Genomic DNA, 22,592 nt, shown 5'->3' with positions numbered 1-22,592 from the left:
ACAACTACTCTCCGAAATATTCACAGGAACATCACATGTGCTCGACTGGAATTACTGTTTCGTTCCCACTGCCCTGCAAACCCCAATGTGGGTGCTCAAATTTCGGGTGTGTTCAGGACCTCTTAGCTTGAGTCAACAGTGGGCCCCATGAAACACCCTGCAGTTGTCCGGGTTCTCACCTCCCCTTGAAATATAGAGGTACGGACAGGTGTTGCAGTGCTGAAGCTGGCTTCATCCTGTCACTACTGCTACCAAAAGTGCCTGGCGTTTACTGAACAGGAGGAAAAACAATAGCAAGAAACTTGGAAACTAGAAAACAGATGGATGAATGAAAACTCATGCAGGCCAGAAACAGCGAAACCATAAGCTTCAATGAGGAACACTGAGAAATAGCCCAGTTTTCATCATGGAACCCTAAAAGTCTGAAGATGGTGACACCTGTAAACACTTGGAAGTAAGGACGTAGAGCGGAATCAAAATACAGGACGAACCAAACAATGAAAGTCCGCTTAAGAAGCAATTAGGCAAAACCACGTGATCATCTCAACTGGAGCAGGAAAAGCATCTGTCAAAATCCAACAGTTCTTCGTGACAAAAACATTGAACAAACTAGGAAAAGAGAACTTCCTCTATCTGACAAAGGGATTTGGCAATGGCACCCCACTCCAGTACTCTTGCCTGGAAAATCCCATGGATGGAGGAGCCTGGTGGGCTGCAGTCCATGGGGTCGCTAAGAGTTGGACACGACTAAGCGACTTCACTTTCACTTTTCACTTCCACACATTGGAGAAGGAAATGGCAACCCACTCCAGTGTTCTTGCCTGGAGAATCCCAGGGACGGGGGAGCCTGGTGGGCTGCTGTCTATGGGGTCACGACAGAGTCGGACACGACTGAAGCGACTTAGCAGCAGCAGCACAGCTACCACCACACTCTACGGTGAAAGGCTGAAAACTTCCCCCTAAAATCAGAAACAAAACAAGGACACCATTTTTCCACTGCTATTCAAGATTGTACTGGATCTAGCCAGAGCAATTAGGCAAGAAAAAGAATAGATGGCATCCAAATTAGAAAGCAAAAGTAAAACTGCCTCTATTCACAGGTGGCATTATAAAAAATTTTAAAGAATTCACAAGTCTATTAAAACTAGTAAACTGAGTGAAGTTAAAGTTGCACAATACAAGATCAAGACACAAAAATAAGTTATATTTCTATTTACTAGAAATATACAATATTAACAATCTAAAAATGAATAAACAATGAATAAAAATGAACAAATAATCTAAAAATGAAATTAAGAAAACAACTGCTCTTAAAGTAGCAACAAAAAGAGTAACAAATTTAGTCAGAGGTTGTGAGTTTGTTCCTCACCTGGAGCACCAAAAAAAAAACAAACAACAAAACAGTAACAAACTTAGTTGAGTAAGTTTAAAAAAGTATAAGACCGGCACACTGAAAATGATAAAACACTGCTGAAAGAAATGAAAGACACAAATGAACAGAAAGAGAGCCCCACTCAGGCGCCAGAAGACAATGGTGTGAGCCAGACAATACTCCCCTGAGCAAGAACAGACTCAGTGTGCTCCCAAAATCGCAAAGGCTTTTTTTGTAAATGGTAAAGCCTATATTTAAATTCATATGAATTGCAATGAATCCCAAACAGCCAAAAGCAATGCTGAAAAAGAACAAATTTGGAGGACTCACATTTTCCAATTCCAAAACTTACCTCAAAGCGTGTGTTCCCGTCACGACGACAGAACGTAAACTAACAGGACGGAAGTAACAGCCCAGAGACAAAGCCCACATTTATGTCAACTGATGTGCCACGGGGCTGCCAGCTAGTCAACAGAGAAAGGGCAGTCTCTTCAACAGGTGGTGTTGGGACATCTGGACATCTACAAGCAAAGCTGGACCCTTACCTCACCCCATATACAAAACCTGACTCAGAATGCATTAAAGGCCTACATTTCAGAGCTAAAACTAGAAACGCTTAGATTAAAAACATAGAGGTTTGCCTCCACGACCTTGGATTTGTCAAGTCTCTCAGATAAGACACCAAAAGCGTGAGCAACAGAAGAGAAAATCAATGCGGCTTCATCACAAGTAAAATTCCTGTGCATCAAAGGACACCATCAACAGAGTGGAGAGACAACCCAAAGAATGCAAGAAAGTATACACAAATCATGTATCTGAAAGGGTCTAGCATTCAGGAGATGTAAAGAACTCTTACAACTCAAAAAGGCAAATAAGCCAACTACAAAATGGACAAAGGACTAGAATGGACACTTCCCGAAAGAAGACATATAAATGGCCAACAAATACATAAAAAGATGATCATCATCAGTTACTATGGAAATGCAAATCAAAATCAAACTGACACACCACCTCACAAGTACTAGGATGGCCATAATAAAACAATGCAAAATGGAAAAAAAGTGTTGCAGAGGATGTAGAGAAATTGGAACCCTTGCACAATGTTGGTGGGAATGTAAAATGGTGCAGCTACTGTGGAAAATAGTTTGGTGGTTCCTCTGCAAATTAAATACAGTTACCATGTGACCCAGCAATTCCACTCCCAGTTACTGATATACACCCCAAAAATGAAAACAGGTGCTCAAACAAAAATTTGTAGACAAATGTTCATACCAACATTATTCATAATGGACAAAAAGTGGAAACAACTCAAATGCCCACTAACAGATGAATGGATAAGCAAATTGATATATTTGTACAATGGAATATTATTCAGTTGCAAAGAGGAATCCAAGTTCTGACCCACTCTACAACGTGGATAAACCTCAGAAACATTCTGCTAAGTGAAAGAAGTCAACACACAAGGTCGCATACTGTAATAATCCATTTGTATTAAAAAAAAAAAAAAAAAAAAGTCCAGAGCAGACACATTCACAGAAACAGAAAAAAACCTTAGCTGCTGCCAGAGGCCACCTAGTGGGTACCGGGCTTCCATCTGGGATGATAAAAAAGGTCTACAACTAGACAGGGGTGATGGCTGCACAACACTGCGAACCAACAACGCGAGGTGTTGTACAGGTTAAAGCGGAAATTTTATGACGTGTATTTTTTACAACTTAAAAAAAAAAAAGCAGTTAGCTACTCGGCATGGATCGCCTTCCTGCCTCCCCCCAGAAAAGACTGGAGCATAAAACCAAGGGCTCGCTAGACCAGCAAGTAAAGGGCAGTCGAGTTCTAGAATGCCTTCCTGAAACGGGGGATAAGAGAGCATTTCCTCTCTAATTTGTAAAGCCCACAGCCATGGTCTTCCACTCTTAAAATGAGGCAGGAGATTGGGAAGCCCTTCTCTGGACCTCTAGAAAGTCCAATCAAAGGGCCCAAGGGCAGCGACATTGGGTATGGCTCAAGGAAACCCAACCCGCCCTCTCAGCCAGCAGTGACAGGACCAGAGCAGGTGCACGGGGCTCCCCGAGGGCTGGGCAGGGTCCCACTCTCAGATGCCCTCATGTTGCAGGACAGGAGGACGCAAGCAAGCCAACACTTAGGCCATGGACGGAGAATGAGACGCCAGGGCATTCAGAAACACGACACAAAATTTTAGAGGAAAAAACAGTTAACGACCAAACCTCCGGGAAATGTAAAATCTGATGACCAAAACAAAACGCTCAACAAATGAGTCAGGACATTAACGAAATCTAGAAAGTCAAACAAGACATCGGTGGAAAATAGGAGATAAAGATGACCAATCAAGAGGTCCAATGCCCCAACACAGTAGCATTTCCAAACAAACACACAGGGGCAAAAAAAGAAACGAAAAAAAAGAGGGAAGAAAACTATCAAAGCAAATAAATCGAGCAAATTAAATTCTCCAGAACTTCCCAGTCACCCCGCGTTTTAGACTTAAAGGAACTCTGAAGGGTCCGAAGAAAAGGACGAAAACACAGCAGGAGCGCTCACGTTTCGGAGCCGCGAGGGCGGGGCGAGGGGACGCGCCGGGCACGGAGGACCCGGCCCGCCCGACGTCGGCCCCCGCCTGCAGCGGCGGGCACGCGCGACCCCGGGCCGGAGCGGCGAGCCGGGCGTGCGAGCCGGAGGCGGGCGGGGGGCGGCGGGCCGCGGAGCGGGCGCCGAGCGGGCGCGGGGCGCTGAAGAGGCGCCGGGTGAGGCGCGGGGCGCCCGGGGCGGCAGAGGGGACGCGGCCAGAGGGGGAGCGGCCTGGGGGCGGCCCCGAAGAAGGTCCGGCGGCGCCGCGCACGGCCCGCGCGCGGGGACCGCCGCCTGAGGAGGGGGCGCGGGGTCCGCGGGGCTGACGGGAGGCCGCGGCCGTTGGCGACCCCGCCGGGGCCCGCGGCCGCCCCTGCCCCCGCCGCCCGGAGGGGCGCCTGGGCCCCGGCCCCACCGCGCCGGCCCTCCCGCCCCGAGCCCCGCCACAGCTCACCTGACTCGCGCCGCGCTCGCCGCCGCCGCCGCCGCCGCCGCCTGAGGCCTTGTCTGCACCGCCCAGGCCCGGGAGACCGTGCCCCTGCCAGCCAATCGCTCGCCGCGCCGGGGAGAAACGCAGAAGCCCACCAATCGCGGGCGCGCCTCTGGAAGCTCCTCGGCCAATGCAGAGGCGGCCTCCCTAGGGGCCCACCCAATCGACACCGGAGGCCGAGCCGCGGGCGGGGAGGTGGGCGGGCCCCCAGGGCGGCGCGCGCGGGGACGGGGCGGGGCGAGAGGGCTCCGAGGTGGCGCGCAGGGTCTTCGTGCCGAGCGGGACCTCGGGCGCGGGAGTCGTCCGTGTGGGCTCCGAGCAGCCGGGCCGCCCTCCCTGCGACCCGCACCCCCGCGCCGCGTGGCTGTCTCCGCGCCCCCAGCCCCGACACCCCGTACCCGTGCGGCCTCCGAGCTCCGCCCGCGTCCCTAGGCGTCGCAGGTGCGCTCCTCCGAGGCGGGCGGTGGCGGAACCGGGCTCTCAGGCCGCTGCCCCTGGGCCTGCGGAGCACACGTGCGCCTTCCTAGCCTGCAGGCTTCTCCACCCACGGATAACAACAGGCCACTCTCCGGTGGAGTTTTTCGGTGTCTGAACTCGACCTTTTATTATCTCTTTGCGTTTCAGAACCGATTTGCCAGGTAGATAAAGAAGCTGTTACTATCCTACTTTACAAAAGAGGAAACGCGGCTCCAGCAGGTTAGCGGGTGAGGGTGAGAAGACTTTGCCAAATTGCCCTCTCACGAAAAGACTTCCAGCGCGGCAAAGAAAAAACCAGTTGCGAGGGCTATTTAATGAGAACGTATTTATTACAGTGATAGCAGTGGACTAATGCAGTGTTCGCTGGCCGTCCGTGTGGGGTTTACTAACAGAAAAGATGGCCTTTTGCTTCTCTTGTTTTACTAACTCAGCACAGGGGCTGTGACTTTAGGTGAGGTCGCAGGAAGTCACATCCCCGGTATAAATTTTACAGATGCCTTTTTATAAGCAGGTTAGGTGGTCAGTAGGAGCAGTGCTGAGAGAGGAGAGAAGGTTGTGTTTTTTGTGTTTTGTTTTGAGTGTCGCCTGGGAGGGCCGAGCGGGAGTGGGGTGTAAAGCAGGGGGAGGAGTGGATTGAGGAGAATTAAGTATCTGGATTAAGTCTAGGCCTGCCAGTTGTCCACAGTAGCTACCAGCCACATGTAATTACTATCACTGGAGATGTGGCTAGTTGAAATTGAGGTGAGCTGTGCATTGTATAAAACACACAGAATTTTGAAGACTGAAGTATGAAAAAGAAGGTAAAATATCTCATTTAAAAATATTGCTGATTTGTCAAGTTGTGATATTTTGGATTTTGCTGTTTAGTCGCTTAGTCGAGTCTGACTCTTTGTGACCCCACAGACTGTAGGCTACCAGGCTCCTCTGTCCATGAGATTCTCCAGGCAAGAGTACTGGAGTGGATTGCTATTTCCTTCTCCAGGGAATCTTCCTGACACAGGGATCAAACCCTTGTCTCCAGCTTGGCAGGTGGATTCTTTACCACTGAGCCACCAGGGAAACCCAATATTCTGGATATGTTGGTTAAATAAAACATCTGTTGTTCAGTCACTCGGTCGTGTCCAACTCTTTGGGACCCCAGGGACTGTAGCGCACCAGGCTTCCCTGTCCTTCATTATCTCCTGGAGTTTTCTCAAACTCATGTCCATTGAGTCAATGATACTATCCAACCATCTCATTCTCTGTCATAATATCAAATTAATTCCATCTGTTGCTCTTGAGTTTTCAGCGCAGCTTCTAGAAGATGCGAGGTTTCACAGGTGGCACGCGTGGTGTCCCTGGCGGACACCGGTGCAGACAGCGGGGCACTACTGGATAAGGATTCCACGTGGAAGGCAGGCCACAGCGTCCGTCTTTTTCCTCCCGATAATTACAAAACCACCGAGGCCAATTTACAAGAAGAAAAAATATTTCACCAGCAACAACAGACAGGGAAGGATGCAAACCCACATGCCATAAGGCCAAAGGAGGGGAAGAGGTGCTGGTGGGGCTCTGTGGAACCCCCAGTACCTAATGAAAGGGAGCTCGCAAAATCCTGAGGGTCCTGACAGGTAAGCCACCACCCGCCAGGTCAGAGGGAGAGACTAGAAGGCCCTGCTTCCCATCCTGGGCCCCGCCCCTACCGCCCTCAGCCTCATGCTCACCAGGCAGACCTCCAGGCTGGGGAGCGGGGAGCGCAGCATAGGGGTGGGGGACAGGAAAATGTTCCCAGCTGAAAACAACGGAAACACTCCACAGTGGAAGAGAAAACAGGCGGCCTCTGAGGGCAGAAGCAGCGCTGACAGCCCCCACCTCAGGCCCCAGCGATGGGGGAACGCAGGACTCCGCTCCTTTCTCCTCCACCTGGTGGAGGTGGGCTGTGGAACCAGGGACAGATCCCTGGTGGAAGGAGGTCGAAACCGGGGACAGAGCCCCTGGTGCCAACTCAGGCACACGCCTGGAGGTCTTCCCTGGAGGGACTGTGTCCCCCCGGCGGCTTCTCTAGTTTGTGTTTTGGCTGGTGGCTATCAGCCTGTGGGTGTGAGGGAGTCCACCTTGCACCGCAGCTGCCCTGTGCCCTTCAGCGCAGCTGCAGAGGCCTGTAGAGCACCCAGCGCTGCTCCTCGGAGCCGAGGCCCACGCTGGAGCAGGCTTCTCCGCGGGCGCTGTCGGGGGCCGTGGGAGTCCTCCGCTCTCACTGTGCTGGCCTTGTCCCCCCGCTTTCCGCTTTCCTCTGCAGGCCTCTTCCTCCAAGAAGTCTTCCCCGCTCACCCCACCCACCTGTGTCTCCAGTGTGTCCACCTAAACAGCTTCTGGGGTGCTTCCTCCCAGTCTCCCTTCTCCTTGGGATTGCATTAATTTAACGTGTTTTCTGCATGCCTACTGTGTGTCCCATACTTAGTAGGGGCTGGGATCCACCACTGAAAATCAAATTTGCTGCCCACCTGACCCCTATATTCCAGGGGGAAGAGCCATGTGTAACACGTGTGTTTGAGCATGTGTCTTATGCTCACAGAGCAAGAATTCACAATTCAGAAAAGCAGAGGAACCAGAGATCAAATTGCCAACATCCACTAGATTATCAAAAAAGCAAGAGAGTTCCAGAAAAACAACTATTTCTGCTTTATTGATTATGCCAAAGCCTTTGACTGTGTGGATCATAACAAAATGTGGAAAATTCTTCAATAGACGGGAATACCAGACTACCTTACCTGCCTCCTGAGAAATCTGTCTGCAGGTCAGGACACAACAGTTAGAACTGGACATGGAGCAACAGACGGGTTCCAAATTGGGAAAGGAGTACGTCAAGGCTGTGTATTGTCACCCTGCTTATTTAACTTATATGCAGAGTACATCATGTGAAATGCCGGGCTGGATGAAGCACAAGCTAGAATCAAGATTGCCGCGGGAAATATCAATAACCTCAGATATGCAGATGACACCACCCTTATGGCAGAAAGTGAAGAAGAACTAAAGAGCCTCTTGATGAAAGAGGAGAGTGAAAAAGTTGGCTTAAAGCTCAACATTCAGAAAACTAAGATCATGGCATCTGGTCCCATCACTTCATGGCAAATAGATGAGGAATCAGTGGAAACAGTGTCAGACTTTATTTTTTGGGGCTCCAAAATCATTGAAGATAGTAACTGTAGCCATGACATTAAAAGACGCTTGCTCCTTGGAAGAAAAGCTATGACCAACCTAGACAGCATATTAAAAAGCAGAGACATTACTTTGCCTACAAAGGTCCATCTAGTCCTGGAAAAGCTATGGTTTTTCCAGTGGTCATGTATGGATGTGAGAGTTGGACTGTGAAGAAAGCTGAGCACCAAAGAATTGATGCTTTTGAACTGTGGTGTTGGAGAAGACTCTTGAGAGTCCCTTGGACTCCAAGGAGATCCAACCAGTCCATCCTAAAGGAAATCGGTTCTGAATATTGACTGGAAGGACTGATGCTGAAGCTGAAACTTCAATACTTTGGCCACCTGATGCGAAGAAGTGACTCCTTTGATGCTGCAAAAGATTGAAGGAAGGAGGAGAAGGGGATGACAGAGGATGAGATGGTTGAGTGGCATCACTGACTCAAGGGACATGAGCTTGAGCACGCTCCGGGAGTTGGTGATGGACAGGGAGGCCTGGCGTGCTGCAGTCCATGGGGTCGCAGATTTGGACACGACTGAGTGACTGAACTGAACTGAAAAAAGCAAAACGGGTGGAAACACTGGTTTCTAGATGGGGAGCGGGGATGCTTCAGTCAGTGTGAGAGGATCACAGTGAGGGAAGCTGACCTGGAACCTTTATTCATTTTCATTTTTGGCCGTGTTGGGTCTTCGTTTCTCTGAGGGCTTCTCATTGTGGTGGCTCCCCTTGCTGCAGAGTGCAGGCTCTGAGGAGCATGGACTTCAGGGGTTGCAGCGTCTGGCTCCAGAGCAGAGGCTCCGTGGTTGCGGCGCTCGGGCTCGGTTGCTTGGGGGAGCTTCCTGGATCAGGGGTTGAACTCCTGTCTCCTGCATTCTTTAGCACTAAGCCACCAGGGAAGGTCCTGATGTCTTATAGTCAGATTAAGGGAGGGAAGAAACAGCTCCAAAAACAAAGCCAGTTCAGAAAACAGTGCTCACAGTGTCATATCTGTGCAGAGACCAGGGTGTGAAAGGTGCTCAGGAAATGATACACTGTAACTGAAAAAGGCAGCTTCTCTGATTTCATGTGTGTGTAGACACACACAGGGCACAGAAAACTGTTGCCAGTGATTCTATCCAAGTAGGGGCATCGTAGATTATTTTCCTTTTCTTGCTTGAGTTTACCTGTATTTTGCACAAAATACTGGGAAATTTTTAGAAATTTTAAAACTTTCTAAATGTTAACATTTCTAAATGTTAAACCATGGAAAAAGTACAGACTTGTACTTTTCCAGTTGAGCTCTTCCAAATCCTGAAAGGTGATGCTGTGAAAGTGCTGCACTCAGTATGCCAGCAAATTTGGAAAACTCAGCAGTGGCCATGGGACTGGAAAAGGTCAGTTTTCATTCCAATCCCAAAGAAAGGCAATGCCAAAGAATGCTCAAACTACCGCACAATTGCACTCATCTCACACGCTAGTAAAGTAATGCTCAAAATTCTCCAAGCCAGGCTTCAGCAATATGTGAACTGTGAACTTCCTGATGTTCAAGCTGGTTTTAGAAAAGGCAGAGGAACCAGAGATCAAATTGCCAACATCCGCTGGATCATGGAAAAAGCAAGAGAGTTCCAGAAGAACATCTATTTCTGCTTTATGGACTGTGTCAAAGCCTTTGACTGTGTGCATCACAATAAACTATGGAAAATTCTGAAAGAGATGGGAATACCAGACCACCTGATCTGCCTCTTGAGAAATCTGTATGCAGGTCAGGAAGCAAGTTAGAACTGGACATGGAACAACAGACTGGTTCCAAATAGGAAAAGGAGTTCGTCAAGGCTGTATATTGTCACCCTGTTTATTTAACTTACATGCAGAGTACATCATGAGAAACTCTGGACTGGAAGAAACACAAGCTGGAATCAAGATTGCCGGGAGAAATATCAATAACCTCAGATATGCAGATGACACCACCCTTATGGCAGAAAGTGAAGAGGAACTAAAAAGCCTCTTGATGAAAGTGAAAGTGGAGAGTGGAAAAGTTGGCTTAAAGCTCAACATTCAGAAAACGAAGATCATGGCATCTGGTCCCACCACTTCATGGCAAATAGATGGGGAAACAGTGGAAACAGTGTCAGACTTTTATTTTGGGGGGCTCCAAGATCACTGCAGATGGTGACTGCAGCCATGAAATTTAAAGATGCTTACTCCTTGGAAGGAAAGTTATGACCAACCTAGATAGCATATTCAAAAGCGGAGACATCACTTTGCCAACAAAGGTCCGTCTAGTCAAGGCTATGGTTTTTCCTGTGGTCATGTATGGATGTGAGAGTTGGACTGTGAAGAAGGCTGAGCGCCAAAAGAATTGATGTTTTTGAACTGTGGTGTTGGAGAAGACTCTTTGAGAGTCCCTTGGACTGCAAGGAGATCCAACCAGTCCATTCTGAAGATCAGCCCTGGGATTTCTTTGGAAGGAATGATGCTAAAGCTGAAACTCCAGTACTTTGGCCACCTCATGCAGAGAGTTGACTCATTCGAAAAGACTCTGATGCTGGGAGGGATTGGGGGCAGGAGGAGTAGGGGACCACAGAGGATGAGATGGTTGGATGGCATCGCTGACTCGATGGATGTGAGTCTGGGTGAACTCCGAGAGTCGGTGATGGACAGGGAGGCCTGGTGTGCTGCGATTCATGGGGTTGCAAAGATCTGATCTGATCTGATCTGTACTGTAGGATAATGACTCCATCCTAAATTAACAACTATGAATATCTTTCTATCCTTCCTCAGTGAAATTTTATTTTTAAAGAAAAAATTTTAAAAGAAATAAAACTAGATTCCAGATGAGTGACAACCCAAATGAGAAGGAGCACTAAGACATTGAAAGAAGAGACTGAAGGAAGCTGTTTTCCCAGGGTGGGGCAGCGTTTCTCAAACCTCCAAAGCACAGACCTTATGGCGAAACATTGATGGGTCTGACTCCATCAAAGTGAAAGACGTCTGTTCAGCAAAAGATACCGCGAACAAGTCAGCGGACAGATAACAGGTCAGAAGATATCTGCTGTCTTTAAAACAGACCAGGAGTTGTGACTGATTAGAATATTCAAGAACCTCCTGCAACTCAGCAAAGGAAAGAGAAAGGCAAGAGGAAAATGGCAGAGAGTGGGAACAGGCAATCCACAGAGACAGGAACGTCAACGCATGACAGGGACACGAAGAGCTGCTGCGGCCCATTAGTAGCCAGCGAAATGCAAACGCAGGCAACTCCACACCACGCTACCCTCACCACACTGGCAGCAGTCAGACTGGACAGCAGCGAGCACGTGCGGGCCTGTGGAGGGTCCCTGGAGCAGTCAGGGTCCCAGAGACAGGAAGGAGGAGGTTGGGCACCGGGGACTGACGGAGGGGGTGGGGTTAGTATTTAATGGAGACAGGGTCTCTGGGAAGGCGAGAAAGTTCTGGAGACAGACGGTGGTGATGGTTTGCACAACAGTGTGAATATTCTAGACACCTCTGAACTGGACACGGAGAAGCGGTTGAGATGGCAAATGTTACGTGAACTTTAGTATAATTTTGTGGCATCTGGAAAGCTACTTCCCATGGAAGAAATCCTCCCATTGATTATAGAATTCACCTGCTTGGGGGCTTCAACCTGTCCCGAGGGGGAAGGGCAGCTTGAAAATAGGGCCCCGGGAAGCCGAGGGGCAAGAATGTAGGCCACTCCAAGTGTGGGCACAGGCATCAGGTGTCCAGGCATCCAGGGTTGGGTGACCAGGCATGAAGGTCCTGGGAGATTTCAGCTTCCCGGGGGTCTCTCCTGCGCCCTCTGCAGCCCCCAGCCCCCTTTCTACCCCTGTACCTGGCCTCGAAACCACTAGCCTGCCCTCTTTTTCTAAAATTTCGTCATTTCAAAAATGTATAAATGGTATCCTACGGTGAGTCGTTGGCTTTTTAAGCCCAGCAAAATTCCCTGGAGATTCACCCCCGTTCATGTGTTTATCAGTATCTGTATCCTTTTTAATGTAGAAGAGGCTGCAAACGCAGCAGGGCTAATTGATGGGCGAAAACGTGAGTCCTGTCCTGGTAAGCAGGAGGCCTTCCCTCCACCTGTCCTTCCCTAACAACATTTCTCTGGACTCGACTCTGCGGACGCCCTTCGTTCTTGCGGCAGGAAAACACACAGATGAACATAGGCCGCACGCTGAGCAGCAGCGCTGTTCTGAAGCCATGACACCCCGACTCCAGCCTCACTCGCGTGATGCCGCCGCCCCTGTAGCACCAGGGTCAGGTCTTGTGGAGGGCTGTTCCCAGTCTCAGAAAGCGCCCACCTGCCTGGTAGCTGCAGGCATGTGCTGGTGACTGGCTGTTTAGCGTCAGGCCCTTTGCATCTGTGCATTTATCACACATGCTCCCGTGTCTACATGTCCATTCTTGAACGCCCGAAGCGCACTGGAAGCCATGGCAGGTGAGCCTCTCCTCCTCGGGGACTGAGATGGGGAGTCACAGCAGGAGTCTTGAGTTCTGTTGTCATACAGTGTCTGTTCCTGGGTCACTGTCACGAGCTGCAAGGAGCGTCGCGCAGCCAGCTGCAGCCAGTCCATCCGCTTGTGGCCTCTTCAGAGGCCCTTCAAAGGCTGGAGAGAAGCACATAAAGCTCTGTCTTCGGGCAGGCTGTCTCTCCGGTCTCATCCCTGATGAATTTCCAGACCAGAGGCGGGCACTCCTCCGTCAGCTCTGAGAGAGAAGATTTGACAGCAGACCAGCATGTGAATGTCTTTTCTCTGAATGCAACAAGGACAGGTTTCTTGTGGGGACTTTCTTAAGAGGCTTCTGCTTCCATTTCTGTAAAGTCAGAAATCTTGTTACTGCACGTTCTGAGGAAAGTGAAAGGTGACCCAACCTTCCTTGTGAAAAGCCCAGTATCAGGTAAGCAGGGCTCACCTTTATTTGCAGGGTTGTGTACACGGGCTCAGAGGACATTTAGCAGCTAAGTTCTGTTCATTTCCTTGGTAAGATCACTGACTGATGGAGTTTGCCAGAATCCACCTTTGCACTAGCAACAAACACGCAGACGGAAAGCACAGTTGGGTTTGTCTGTGGACCAGATCTCAACGGTCTCGTTAAACTCTTCCCAGACATCAAGAGGACGATCTGGGGCTTCCCTGGTGGTCCAGTGGTTAAGAATCTGCCTTCCGATGCAGGGGATGCCGGGGATGCCGGTTTGACCCCTGGTCAGGGAACTAGGACCCCATGTGCCACGGGGCAGCTAGAGAGATGCCCGAGCACCACAATGGAGAGCCTGCCCAGCGCTCCTAAGACCCGATGCAGACAAAAAGAAAGGAGTAAATAAAAATTCAGAATTAGAAAATAAAAAATAATTAAAATAGGGCTTCCCTGGTGACCTAGTGGTTAAGAACCTGCCTTACAATGCAAGGGACACTGGTTCGATCCCTGGCCTGGAAAGATCCACATGCCACAGAGCAATTAAGCCCGTGTAGCCCAGGGATGGAGCCCATGTGGCTAGAGCCCGTCTCCACCACAAGAGAAGCCTCTGCAATGAGAAATTCACGCACTACAACAGCTCCACTTGACAGAACCAGAGAGCCTGTGCAGCAATGCAGACCTACCACAGCCAAAAGTAATAAATCTTAAAAAAAAAAGATTTGAAACTCCGTACTTCCAATCAAAGTAGCTAAGAGCTGAAAGAACAGTCTTTTTGGTCCCAAATTGTGCGGGTCTTAGGCAGCCCGTGGAAAGTCTCCTTGGGGTGAGAGGTGAACGGTCAGCTCTCCTCTGTCAGGGCAGGAGGCACATTTCTTAGCATAGTCTTACTTCTGATCTCAGAATGTGGAAATGTCACTTTACTCAGCTCCATAGGGCATGAAGGGACGTGTCCCCGATCTCACACAGCGGCCCCAGACTGTCTGTGGTCTTGGGGAGACAATGAAGTTGTGGCTGGTTTACAAGAACTTTCCTGTCACACCCGGGACTTGAGGTCAGTCCCCACCTGTGCCTTCCGCCCTGTCCATCTGAAAATCCAGATCAGATCCATGTGACCCTCCCCTTCAGACACTGTACAAGCAGCCACACTCACGACCACAGTTTAGAAAACGTGTTTAAAAAATTTTACAAGCCCATAGGCCACGTTAACCCCATCACCCAGAGAGAGCTCTCACAAACGCTCTCCTGTCTATCCTGTCACGCTCTGTGCACATGCGTGTGTTTTTATTAACATAAAGCGTGCGCCCCGTATATGCCCTTCGGCGGTCTGCTCCTGCACCTCACACGCATGCCCCTGGACATTCGTCTCTGCCCACAGAGGTCTCAGTGCAGAGAAGAACTGAGCACAGGCAGCTTCTCTTCTCACCAAAGGCTTCATCGAAAGGGTTAGCGGAGAAGCACAGAAAGGCGGTGGGTGGGGACGGGAGATGAGAGCATTCAACAAATTTGGGGAAGTGTGGGCACAGGGAGCAGCATCCCAGAATAGGAGCACTGCGCAAAGGCGGGGGCTCGTCTGTTCTGGTCTCAGAGGCTCAGGGCAGGTGGGGCTGGCACTGGGGATTACCCGAGGTCCAGGGATGAACAACTGTTCCCTCACAAACCCAGGCCACAGAACAGCTGGCAACTGGCCTGGCGCCCCAGTCCCAAGGCCAGGCTTCTCTTAGAGAAACCAAGCAGACTGCTTTTAGAGGGGGTGGGGCTCCTCCTGATAACACTGACCCTCAGACAGGACACTCCCTCAACCTTTCCATTTAGGGGAGAGGCCTGTCAAGGAAACTAAGTTACCTGGAGTAACTAAGTAAGTTCTGACCCCACTGAGTGATGAGAAAGATTCAGAGGCAATGGAACTCTTCGTGCATTTCTGGTGGGACCGTCAAGTGGTACAACTACTTTGGGAGAGAGATCAGCAGTTTATTATAGAGTTAAACATACACTTAACAGGCCATCCAGTGATTCCGCCCTTCGGTATTTACTCAGGCAATATACAGATGTATGTTCACACAGAGACTTGTAAATGAATGTCTTTAGCCATTATTCCAGAGAAGGCAATGGCAACCTACTCCAGTCCTCATGCCTGGAAAATCCCATGGACGGAGGAGCCTGGTAGGCTGCAGTTCATGAGGTCGCTAAGAGTCGGACATGACTGAGCGACTTCACTTTCACTTTTCACTTCCATGCATTGGAGAAGGAAATGGCAACCCACTCCAGTGTTCTAGCCTGGAGAATCCCAGGGACGGTGGAGACTGGTGGGCTGCCATCTATGGGGTCACGACAGAGTCGGACACGACTGAAGCGACTTAGCAGCAGCAGCAGTCATTATTCAAAACTGAACTGGATAAACCCAAATGTCCCTCAGCTGATGAACAGATAAAAAACTATGATACAATGGGATATGACTCAGCAAGAAAAATGGAATGAACAACTGATATATGCAAAAACATGGGTAAGTCTCAAAAACACACGCTGAGCATGACAATAAATGATACTGTAATCTGTAATGAGAGAAATCTGATCAGGGACTGCCCAGGACCTGTGTGTGGAGTGGGGTTTGACTGGGAAGGGGACCAATAAAACTTTGGGGAAATGTTCTATACATTGACTGTGATGTGATTACACAGTTGTATATATTTGTCAAAACTCATCAAAATATACACTTAAAAATGGGACCATTTCATTGTATATAAATTAAACCTCAGTAAAGTTCATTTATGGAAAAAGAGACTTAAAAGGTAAATGGTAAAAAATAAAAAGATCAATAAGATACTTAGAAAATAAAGTAAAAAAATTGTCTTAGGACACAGAAGAAATGACCCAAAAAGAAGAGAAAGAGGAGAAAAAAATAGGTAAGAAATGATGGAATCGTGGGGGATGTGTCCAGGATGTTTAACTTCACATACACAGAAGTTCCAGAAGGAGAGAATAGAGAAAACGGAAAGAAAGCTCTTAAATACAAACAAAAAACTAGAAAATGGAAGGTCCCCTTGAGCACAGAAAAGGGTGAATGAATAAAAAGATCCCCATTTAGACCTGTTCTTGTGAAATGTCCGAGTATTAGGGATAGAGGTTTCAGAAGCATCTGAAGATAAAACTCGTGACTCCGCCAAAGGAATGACTATCAAACTGTCAACTGTGAGATATTGACAGAGCTGGGCCCTCAAAGTGCTGAGGAAAAATTTGGGATCTAGAAACCGATGCCAAGTTATGAGGGCAAATTAAAAGCCTTTTTAGATACAGAAAGACATCCCCTTCTGAGGACATGCTTAAAATGTACTTCAGCATATGAAGCTGGAACCAAGTACAAGGAAAGTTTGGGACTGGTGGGCCATGCGTGATGTCTGCAGAGACAGCCAGGCAGCAGGTCGGGACAGAGACTGGGGCTCGGAGACAGACAACTCCAGGGGAAAAGACAGGCTTTGGGAGCTTCTACAATCTACAAGCAAAGCATGAAAAAGCATTTTCAACCCATTCAAACTGTAAAGACCAATCCTGACAATACTCAAGCAAAAGTTTGGGTGATGGAAGGTGATGGAGGTGGGAGAGGCAGAGGAAAGGACAGGACCCGTCTTCCGTTGGGGGGAAAGAATACCCTGCCATCCAAAGCTCTTGGGACAAAATACAGAGGTTTAAGGACTGTGTATTAATGCCACACAGGTACTCAAGGAAAACGTACAAGAATAACAGAACTATAATAAAAAGGTCGTGGGAGGAGACATGAAGGGATAGGGGAGAGTATGTTCTCCACCCTCACCTGCTGTGGTCCTGACGGTCTGACTCACGCTGTGTGTCTGATCTCGCCTCTCACCATCCTCCTCTCACTCATCTGTAAGCTCCTGTGCTGCCTCCTTGCTGTTCCTCCCAGTTGCCAAGTTTGTCCCTGCTCACGGCACTCGTACCTGCCAAGCCAGTAGAGACAGCTTGGGCAGCAGAGATTCCACAGCAGCCCATCCACCCCAGCCACTCTGAGACGCCAGCGTCAGCCCCAGTTCTGAAGGCCCCTTGCTCACCTGGCCCACGAGAGCAGTGAGTTCATCTTCACTGCCTGTGTTTTGTATGGTCTGGGGTTCCCATGTACTCTGTCTCATTTCTCAACGTCAACAGTGTTCTATCTTATGCCGACATCACTTGTTTAAGGTATTTTGGTCAAGTTTCTCCACCATGAAGTTACTACTAATCCCTTTGTAATTAAAAAATATCTTGGGGGAGATATTTGAGTAATAAGCTGTCTCAAAACTTTTGGCTGTTAATCTGAGGAATCATCGGTAGCTCTTGTTTGGGACAGGTATTACCGTGGTGTTTGCCTAATGTCGATTTTCTATTTCTCTCATTCCTACTACATCTATTGGAACATTTTTGTCTCCTTCCTCCCTCACTTATTCTTTTTTCTTTTTGGCTGCACCACATGGCTTGTGGGATCTTAGTTCCCCAACCAGGGATTGAACCCAGGCCCTCTGTAGTGAGAGTGCGGAGTTCTAGCCACTGGCCCACCAGAGAATTCTTTTTTTTTTTTTTTTAATGTCACTAGGGAGTCGTGGATATTTACATTATTCTGTAACTCACAACCCAACAGTTTTGTTATTAATTATGCCAGTCACATAGTTCCAGCTTTGGCCACTAGGAGCTCCTTCAGGTTGCCTCCTGAGTCCCCATCCTTTTTGGAGCCATTCCTTACTTTCTGGCAATGCTTGGACTTTGCCTGACCTAGCCCTGGGATCAGTCACTTCTTCAAGAAGCCCAGGTATGTGTGTGGGTGGAGCCCTCTCTACCCCAGGCCCGAAGGAAGGAAAGAGGGTGTGGTGAGAAGGGCGGGCACTCCTGCCTCGCCCACTTCTCCCGCCCTATGTTTCCCTTCAGGAAGGATGTTGCTAACAGGTGCGGCGGGCTCTTCACGGACTGCGCCCCGCTGGAGCCTTGTCAGGACCCCCACTTGTGTTTGGGTACAGAGTTTGTACTCAGAGGGGCATGGCTGGGTCTCAGAGCGTCACCAGAAGGGGATACTTGCCAACTGACAAAGGTATCTGTGAGCGGCACCCCCGCCCCTGTCGCCTCCCAAATCTCTGGGTGCTGGAGGACGGTGGGAGGGAGCCCAGTCGGAGGACTGGGAGTACAGTCCCTGTCGGCTCGAAGACGTTCTTACTGAGTCAAAACCCTAGGACATGAAGAATGGATTTCCCCCAGGTCATTCTGGTAGTACTCGTTTCAGTTCTGACGTCTTATCGGGCAAGAATTAAAACGTGCAGCTCACACTGGCTTAAGCTAAACACGTTTCAGCGACTCAACCGAAAAGACGTGGCTGGACCCCAGGTGCAGTTTGACGAGGCTTCTGGCTCCATTTCTCCTCAGAAAGCAACAGCAACATCATCCCTCCCTAACTGGAAGACCAGCCACTCAACATTGTAGACGTCAGCGCAGTGCGCCGCTCATCTGCAGTGTCCGGGCGGGGCCGCACCCAGGCGGGAGGGGGAGCGGCGGGGGTCACGTGATCCAGATACGGCCAATCAGGGTTCCAGCTGCCGCCGGAGCGCAATGACGCAAACGCCTCTGCGCCGCCGGCGCCCCCAATTGGCCGAGTCCGGGTCACGTGGCCGCGCCCTCGCCGCAAGGGCCGCTGGGAGGATCGCTGGCTGGGACCTGGGTGTCTGAGTCGCGGGGTCAGTGGGGCCTTCGGTGCGGCGGGGCCGGGCGCACATGTGGAGGTCACGCGAGTGCGGGCCGGGGGCGCGGCGGCTGGCCGCCGGCGCGGATGCGGCGCCCGTCAGCGGTCGCCGTGTTGGTCGCACTTCTTTTTCGGGCGGCGGCGACGGCGCGCACCTGCCTGACGCGGAGCCGCGAGCGGGGGTTGGGGTGGCCGCGCACCCATCGTGAGGGCCGGGACCGCGGGTCCGAAACCCGTCACCTCCCGCAGCTGCTCCGCAGCGAGCGTCACAGCGTCGCGTGCCCCGGGGCCGGAGGCCGGCCGTCGGGACCTCTGGGCTAAGGCGGAGCCGGCTGGAGAAACCTTGTCGCTGAGTTGTTGGGCGATACGGCTGTCCTGGAGGGATTTTATATGCCAAAGCGAAATTCCTAACTTTGGTTTCGTCATTAATTGTCATCAAGGATTTCAAGCCATGTGAAATGTTCACAGTTGTTTCTGAAAGGTTAATTCTACTTCTTTAATCACGGGAAGAGGTACAGGCTAAAGCACTTCCATGAGAGGCCATGAGAGGCGTTAGTTGCTAAAGGTGTCATCACACACGAAGACCAAGGTCACCAGGAGGGTCGTTTCCATTGGGTTTGCTCGCCACAGCCTTGGCAACTGGAGCCGGGCGAGCAGCGAGACCCATGTGTGCGCGCTTGTGAAACCCCAGGTACGCAAGGCCTCAGACAATTGATCCGGAGGATGAAGATCCCAACTCAAACGCCTGTCACTGGGAGGCTGGAAAAGGGCCAGCGTTCTGCCCCAAACCCAGTCCCCCTACAGCAGTTTAAAAGGCCACTGTTGTCCCATTTTACATGTGCCAGTCTCACTGCCTTTCTTCACTCTCAGTCTTAGCCAAAACTGTCAACTCAGTTTGTAAATAGAAATATGAAGGAATTAATGTAACCCTAGAGGGTAGAAGCGCCATCAGTTAGGCAGGAGGAAGGCACCTAGGCTTCTGGATGGGCTCTTCTGTCTGGCTGCCATTTGTTGTCAGCCAGCCAGGGCACTGGTTGCCTCTTCAAATTATACTAAGACATTGAGAAAACTCCTAAGAACAACAGGACAGGTGCTTTTGCATTTGGGTTCCAGACCTGTGTCCCAGCCAGCTCCTGAAGCCATCATTTGGTTATAGGAAGAGTCACAGAAAAGCAGCTTAGACCACTGCAGGTTCAGGGCCAAAGGAGCGGGGCTGAGAGGGTAATGCTTGAATGGAGGCTACAGCTCCCTTGCTGAGATACCAATTGTCATGTACTACAGCCCTGCCATTAACATAAATGACTCAAGTCTGGGAAACAAGAGGGGAAAAAGTGTATCCAAAGCCCATCACCCTGAGTACCACCCGGTAATTGCTCCTTTTGTCTGCATCACCCTTCTGGACATCACCGACGGTTTAGAGTTCTGGAAAAATCAGGAAGAAAGATTTATCTTTAGAGAGGATTTAATTTTCCAGGCTGGTTGTAAGGTAACTGGTAGTGGAGAGGCAAGCCTTTGGTAACACAGCACCATACTTCCTGTTCCTGCCTGGAGGCAGCCTCTGAGAGCACTTAGTCTTAAGCTTTTGACTTCCAAACTCAACCAATGATTGTTTCTAAAGTTTTGATACTTTCAGTTACGAAAAAGTTCACACAAGATACACACATGTACACACACCAGTAGCGCAGAGAGGAACAGGTACCTAAACATCGGTCACTGATTCGGTGGTTAAGAGAGGACTGTGGAAGGACTTTGCCATTCTAGAAGTCCAGCAGAAGATGCACTCCTCACACCTGGCTGGCTGCCAACTAAGGTCTGAGTGCGCCACCCGCCTCGCAGTGCTTGGCGCCTTTTGACTGCTGCCTTCTGTTGTGTGGACATACCACAGTTTATCCATTCATAACGTCAATGGACATTGGGTGATTTCCAGTTTGGGGCTGGAATAAAGCAGCTATGAACACTTGGGCACAAGTCTTTGCATTTTCATTTCTCAACGAGACAAGTTTTTGGTAAACGTTTTGCTTCATCCTGAACGTCCTTCCCCGGAATTCGGCTCCTTTTACACAGAATAAATGTGCTGACAAAAGCCAAGATAATCACCCACAGTCAATTTGAATTTCTGATTTGGCAGTTAAGTCTCAGCTGAGATATGCTTTTGACTAGTGAACACATGCATAACAAAAGTAAATTCAAAGGTATCAAAAGGCACAGACCCAATTTCCACTCCAGTCCCTCAGCCCTACGGGTGTCCTCCTCAGATGACACCACCCTTACCAATTTCTTTTGTAACCTTCTAGAAATGTCTTCTGCACATAAAGCATATATAGGCAGCTCCTTCTCTCCTTTCACATATGGTGCATTCGTTTTTTAAAAAAATACTTATCTGGCTGGCCCGGATCTCAGCTGTGGCTCATCTCTGCTATCTGTTGCAGCACGTGGGATCTTTAGGTGCAGCATGTGATCTCTTGGTTGCAGCATGTGGGATGTCGTTCCCTGACTGGAGACTGAACGCAGGCTCTGCACTGGGAGTGCGGAGTCTCGGCCCCTGGCCCACCAGGGAAGTCCCTACACACACTGCGTTCTATACACAGTGTAGTGTTCCTTGCCTGTTACAATTCATTTCAGAAGTTAACCCCATACTGGCACATACTGGGCTGTCTCTGGCTGCTAAAAGTAAGTGTTTCATCTTCAGCCAACCAACTCACCCCTAGAAGGATGTCGTATTTTCATGTAGGTCATGGAGAGGAGATTTTAAAAGGAAGTAAAACTTGTTTTTGAACCACAGCATGGGTTGAGGCAAATAGAAAAATTACCTTTAAGAAAATAACCTTTTGAGCTTCTTAAATTCAGGAAATGAAACCTTGGTTGAGCAAAAATTTCCTAGATACAGCATCACCAGCACATCCATAAAGGAACAAATCTAAAAATTAGACTTCTGGGAATTTCCTGGTGCTCTAGTAGTTAAGACGGCATTGTCACTGCAGAGGGCCCAGGTTCAATCCCTGGTTGGGGAACTAAAGGCCCCACAAGCCATGGGGTGTGTTAAAAAAGACTACTGCCCCTTTATAGGCTAAGATTGTGTTGGGTGCCCTGATTCGCTGCACTGCTGCCTCTGCATGGTTCCCCGAATGATGCATGGAAGCAGAGGCGCAGCGCGGACACTGCCATGGCAGCCGGGCTGGACAGCAGTGGGGGGCGCCCAGCCCCGGCCGGCCTCGTGAGAGGCGAGGGGTCGAGCATGCGGTGTCCTCCTAGCTAAACTCTCTGTTTACTTTTGGCTCCCGTGACACTGACTGACCAGAGGCAGAAGATGGGGCTTCTTGCTGGATATGAAAACGCGTGCTCTCATGGCAGGAGTCCCCGGCCTGTTGTCTCTGATTCGGTAGGTCTGGACCGAGGCCAGATAACATGCACCTCTGACAGGTTCCAGGTGGTGCTGAGGAAGGACACGCAGAGGCGGCAGAAGGCAGCCGCGGAGCTGGCGGAAGACCATCCGAGGGAATCCGCCATGCCTGTAGCCATCAACCCAAATGGCCTTCAGAACCTGGGAGGGCACAGGAGCGGGTATCAGGAGTCGTGCTGCCTGGGCCACAGCGACCCCGGTCTGTGCCACAGGCTCAGCTCTCGGCCGCTCTTCAGGCGGACCCCACTGGAGGGTAAGCCCTTGGGAGCCTTGCTGACGCCCTTCTCTTGTTTGCAGCGCCTGCCACCTGGTGTCCACACAGGGAACCTCAACGAGCAGTGAGTCCCGCCCCCACCTCCCCCCAGTCCAAAGGCCCAGGATTCTTGAGGCTGCTGTGAGGGTGAATCTGAGGAAGAAATGAGTCTTAATTTCAGTTACCAAGACACACAAAGACAGGCGTACAGAATAA

At 50.0% G+C, this 22,592-nt stretch overlaps 1 protein-coding gene and 1 long non-coding RNA gene across 16 annotated transcripts in view; one reads left to right on the top strand and one right to left on the bottom strand.

Moving 5' to 3' along the window:
• The window catches only part of SUN1 (Sad1 and UNC84 domain containing 1), a 46,132-nt gene extending 41,636 nt beyond the window's left edge, over positions 1–4,496 (bottom strand). For 12 of the 15 annotated variants that reach the window (XM_027526656.1, XM_027526659.1, XM_027526661.1 and 9 more), the window contains exon 1: positions 4,410–4,496. The gene's annotated coding sequence lies outside the window, so the exon portion shown is untranslated. Of the gene's footprint in view, positions 1–1,724; positions 3,942–4,409 lie in introns of those variants that run through there. The other 3 variants (XM_027526660.1, XM_027526657.1, XM_027526666.1) reach the window with 3 other exon arrangements.
• Positions 4,497–4,606: 110 nt separating this feature from the next.
• LOC113883207 lies at positions 4,607–7,565 on the top strand. The gene is made up of 3 exons (XR_003508589.1): positions 4,607–5,083; positions 6,204–6,532; positions 7,424–7,565. It is a non-coding gene; the product is annotated as an uncharacterized LOC113883207 (long non-coding RNA).
• Positions 7,566–22,592: the final 15,027 nt, after the last annotated feature.

This window comes from Bos indicus x Bos taurus, chromosome 25 (assembly GCF_003369695.1).
Source record: "Bos indicus x Bos taurus breed Angus x Brahman F1 hybrid chromosome 25, Bos_hybrid_MaternalHap_v2.0, whole genome shotgun sequence".
NCBI classification, from domain to species: domain Eukaryota; kingdom Metazoa; phylum Chordata; class Mammalia; order Artiodactyla; family Bovidae; genus Bos; species Bos indicus x Bos taurus.
The sequence above is the reverse complement of the archived record's forward strand: the minus strand, read 5'-3'. Positions and strand labels throughout refer to the sequence as shown.